Source organism: the organism of the source record quoted next, unplaced genomic scaffold, assembly GCF_019419815.1.
Source record: "Pyrus x bretschneideri cultivar Hongxiangsu unplaced genomic scaffold, Pyrus_bretschneideri_v1 Contig201, whole genome shotgun sequence".
NCBI lineage: Eukaryota > Viridiplantae > Streptophyta > Magnoliopsida > Rosales > Rosaceae > Pyrus > Pyrus x bretschneideri.
Genome location: NW_025999504.1, coordinates 162,406 through 167,595, shown reverse-complemented (window position 1 = coordinate 167,595; position 5,190 = coordinate 162,406). Strand labels below are relative to the sequence as shown.

At 36.4% G+C, this 5,190-nt stretch overlaps 1 long non-coding RNA gene across 1 annotated transcript; it reads right to left on the bottom strand.

The window, feature by feature from the left end:
• Positions 1-2,148: 2,148 nt before the first annotated feature.
• LOC125477228 lies at positions 2,149-4,958 on the bottom strand. The gene is made up of 3 exons (XR_007258415.1): positions 3,182-4,958; positions 2,742-2,821; positions 2,149-2,521 (listed from the first exon to the last, which is right to left on the bottom strand). It is a non-coding gene; the product is annotated as an uncharacterized LOC125477228 (long non-coding RNA).
• Positions 4,959-5,190: the final 232 nt, after the last annotated feature.

Below are 5,190 nucleotides of genomic sequence, written 5' to 3'. Positions count from 1 at the left end.
GAAACTCCATATAAAAAAATCATGTTTTTAGCAGGGACCTATATGAATGTTGGAACCCAAGTATCATTTCCAAGCACAAATATAAGTGCAACTAATTAGCACGGAAGCATGCCTTTCACTAATCAGCAACTTCTTCAGCTTCAGGTAACTAGTATAATTTAATTACTGTTATATTCGTCCAAATGATTTCTGTTTATATATGTATAATTTTCCTATTATGACATGTTTATATATTTCACTATTATAGGGATCATGTATTGAGAATGGAACTCAAGTACCATTTTTTTGTCCATTTCAAAAATCTCATAATAGCATTCCTCTTATTCAACATTTCCAGGTAACTAGTATAATCTAAGAAGTATTATATTGTATTGTTTTTAGGAATGATTTTATATAAAATAATTTGTTTGGTAATTTATAGGAAGTTATGACGCACCATCATAGCCTTTCACAAAGTAACAGTGCAAACAAGGGTCCTAGAAAATGAGAAGATAGAGACTAGGGGTAGGTTCAAAAAACCGAAAACCGAAAAAAACCCAAAACCAAACCGGACCGAGGTCGAAAAAAACAAAACCGAAACTACCAAACCGAACCGAACCGAATTTGGCTGGTTCGGTTTCGGTTTTTGAGGTTTGGAAACCGAATCGGACAGAACCGAACCGAAAAAAAAAATTATATATAAATACTAAAAAATGCATGTTGCCGTCAGGGTTTGAACCCTTTCCCCGCGAGTTGGGGTTGGTTGTTGCAAGCCAACTTGACTGTAGGCTTTGTGTTGTTATAATTGTACCAGTAATTTATTTATGGGTTTCTTATGTTTAATGCTTTATAAAATTTCTTAACTTTACAAACCCTAACTGTCTCACTCCCATTTCATTTCAAATCCCAAACACCTCTCTGTTCTGTCCGCTGCTTCCTCTTTGCCTTTGCTTCCTCTCGTTCTCTCTCTCTCTCTCTCCCTCCCTCCCTCTCCCTCTCCTTCCTCTCTTCCTCCAAATCACTCTCTCTCCAGTCTTCTCTTGTCCTCCTCGCGGATTCCTTCTTCCAAACCATGATTTTCCCTCACCCTTTTCGAGATCCGACGAAAAGAGGAATTGAAAGAGCTTGCGACGATCATGGCGATATCGCTGCAACAAAGGTTGTGGTTTTATTTATTTGTCAGTTCATAGGTTTTTAATTGTATGGTTACCCATTTGAAATTTATGTAATTTAAGGTGAAAAAGTTCGTATTTTTCTCTGAATATGTTTTGGAATTTTCTAGATCTGTTGTGGACTTGACTATGAATTTGAATGTGGGCACTGGGCATGCGTTATTGAAGTACGATTATGGTATTTAGAAGAACCCAATTGCTTTTTTTTTTTTTTCAATTTGCATCGATCAATTAATTTGTTGAGTTATTTCATGATTTTGTAAATTTTAAAGTTTTTGAATTTTGAATCCTGGCGATGTACATTTCCTCGAAGAATATATGTTTATGTATTTGCTTAACTTTTGAAAAATTGAATTCGTTCTGCTTGATCACAAGTAGTTGAATTACTTGAATATATTCAGGATTTTGAGGCTCTCAATTTTCTGATATATGAGAACTGGGAGGTTGATAGGTAGGTTCCTTCCATTTACATCATTTAAAAATAAAAATAAAAAACCAAAAAAAACCAAAACAGAATCAGAAAAAACCGAAACCGAAAAAAACCGAACCGAAAAAAAACCAAAAAAAAATGAACCGAACCGATTTTGGCAAAAAACCAAACCGTTTTGAACCGAACCCGGCCCTAATAGAGACCATGGAGTCAATTTCTATTGAATTGGAGAAGATGTTGTAATCGTTTTGTTGAACTTGTACTCTATTAAACAAGTAACTGAAGGGATATCACAAGTCAAGTGCTACTTTGGTGATAATTTTGGAGATTGCTATTGTTACTTTGGTTTTTGTTCATCAAACGACAAAATTTCCTTTCACTAAATGTCTTATTTTTCATGTACTACTAAGGAGCCAAACTGGTTTCATATGCTGATTTTCTCATGTATTCCTTTGTAGGTGTCTCAATGTAACTCTGCATCAATACATATACACTCTGACCCGATACACAAATGACAATGTCCTAATTAAGTAAAACTAAAAAAAAGGAGAAAGACACTTTCAGATGTACATGAAAACAAAAATGTTTTCCTTCAGAACACATAAGGTAGTAAACTTTGTTTGACTTATAGAGAGGATTTGAAAGAGGCTATCAAAATATACAAATACAAAACAAAAGTATCTTGCTCGTTACGGATTTATAGATTCCAACCCAAAATTATAAATGAGACTAAGACGAATCTCACATATTGTTTTACCCTTTCATACCAATTTGAGAAACAATCTATGTCCATATTAGACCATAGTCATTAGCATATACAGAGACATTATTTATATCAGATAGAGACATCAACTCCTTCCACTCTAGGCATCTGAGACGTGTCAGTGATAGCTAGGAGGAGCTTGTGCTTCTCTCAATTCCTTGTCCTCGTAATGAACATCTTGCACACAAATGACCCACAGATTATGAGATTCGAGATATTTTGGAAAACATATGAACACAATACCTTTCATTATATGGCCGTCATTGAATGGAACAAGTTGATTACTAGAATCTTGATAACTCCCAGAAAAAATGGAACACAATACATCTTAAAAAAGTGACCAAATTGTAAAACCAATCAAGAGGCATGAAAATGGAAAATGGAAGCTAATACTCACAGATGGTTGACATCACGGTGTTGGAAACTTTGCTTTGTATGGCTTTGCCCTTATGGCTGTCCTTTATGCAGCTCTTCAACCTACTTGCATTCAAACACAAAAAAGAAAACATACTCAAAAATATAAAAAATAAAACCCAAAAAAACCCAGAATTCGTGCAACACTGCAATCCCTGATATACCAACACCAAGAACAATAACAGAAGGGATGAAAATAGCCTACTATCGAATAATACATCAGAGAATGGATCATTCGGTTCCATTGGAATTGAAAAGAAAAAGGAGATTTGAAAAAATTGAATTCAATTTTTAAATAATTCGAACAAATTTAACAATGACGAGAGCAAATCCTACTAAGAGAAAACCCTGCTCACATCATAAAAATTGAACCTAAAAATTGAGAATGGAGAAAAAGTAAGATGTCATTCTTCGAAAACATACCTGATTCCTTGTTTTTCAAGATTGTCTAGCTTTTCTATTCAATTTTACAGCTCGTCGTTGTTGCTCGAAGCTTGCCATTGCCACTCTGGGTTGATGGTTGTTTGAGCAAGGAGAGGTAGTCTGTGAGAGAGAGAGAGGAAAGAGAGAGAGAGAGAGAGAGAGAGAGAGGAAGGGAGAGACAGAGGGAGAGGAAGAGGGAGAGGTAGTGTGAGCGGGAGGGAGAATGACGATTGGAGTCCTCTGTCATTGGAGAAGACGCCGTTAACCTTTGGGCTTCCAAGCGTGAACGAGGTTTGGTTCTTATTGTGTACAGAATGTCAAAATATCCTAATAATTAAGCCTTTATCTTGCACATTTTTCTTTTTCTGTTATTGGTCTTCTAAATGGCCAAATTCATCTTTAAAGATTAATTAGACCTCAACTCAGCACCATCTTCAATTATCTCCTTTTGATTCCCTCTCAACATTAGCATTCGTATTTAATTTCCACTTTTAGCACCATTTTGCCTCATTTTCCCTAAAATGGACTCTACAATATGATTAACTGCACACCAACATAAAAGAGGATAAAACTTAAGCAGTTTAACTAATAAATATCACAAAGAGACTAGGAATAGATGATATAAATGTATGAAATATACGAGTTATCAAATACACCGAAACTTGATTTTTGCTAATGCTAGAGCAAAACTAAAACTAAAAACAAACAAACTAAAAAAAAAAATCTAACTATACCATTTTCGATGGCTGAACAATTGCAGTCAACATGTGTAACAAGCCTTTAAACCTCTTGGTGTCCTTAGTAGGAGTTGTGTCTCCTAAAGGTTTCTAGTGATAACACTCACACGCATCTATAGACTCTACACAAAAATTGGTTGTGTCTCCTATGGCACAGATCAGTTTCGCTAGTTTGAGTTGCAAATGAGCTCCACAAAATTGTCAGACTATGCCAAGGTAAATATGTTATATAAATACAGAAGCATCAGTAATGCGAAAAATGGGCCTTCCAATTCAACACACAACTGACATGCGCAAACCTCTCAAACAACTTGAGATTTTTATTTTCTTTTTCCCCGCCAAGACATCTTTAGTTTGGATAAACAACAATGTGAAGGCAACTGACAACATCTTCAGTTTGGATAAACAACACTACTTTGAGATTGACTGGTTTTCTATCCAAGTCTCGATCAACGAGGATTTCTGAGTCCTTGTTGGAAGAGGTCATTTTATCAGCCTTCTTGGCGGAGTGAGGTGTTACCATGCTTGGCACATTGAAAGCTGAGTTTATTTTATGATTGGATATTCGTAAGCACATTTTAGAGTTCGGCATTGCGACGGCTGAACCACATTTACAATCAAGACACTTATCTTTTTTTGAGTATTTGTGTCCGTACAATCTGGTACTAGTTCGGCGTACTTATATTCTCACAAATATAATTACTGAGGCCGAACCCAGCGTCGACGATTCGTGAACTTAGAAGAAACTAGCAACCTTGTCTTCAGGCTCTAGAACCCAAAGGCCCAGACGAGTTCCTCCTTCAGCCGCACTCGCAAGACGCAGAAGTTAGCAGCACATCCAACACAAACATCAACATTCATTTTACTCCCTGACCAAGTTCGATCGACGAGTGAGCACACCCTGCATTTGACCGAATGACGTAGTTACCTTATTAATTACTCAGCCTGCGCAACACGTAGGCTAGGTAGTTTTTAGGGTCAACAACTGTACTTTACTTATGCTCTAGCATCACGTGTGAAATAGGTTCATTTCCGCTCACATGCGCACTCTTCCATTTAGGCACTTCTGGTTTAAATTTACTCACATTTTTCACATCACTACACTTTATGGCTTTGTCACCTTTCTGATGTCAGCCAGCACAGCTCGATTTAAAGTCCAAGTGAACATTCCGGTTCGGAGTGTGTCAAGATAAGCCAAAGAGACGTTTAAACTTGAAAAACAAAGATGATCACACCAATTTCGTGTGTGAACTACTAAGAATTTATGCTCAT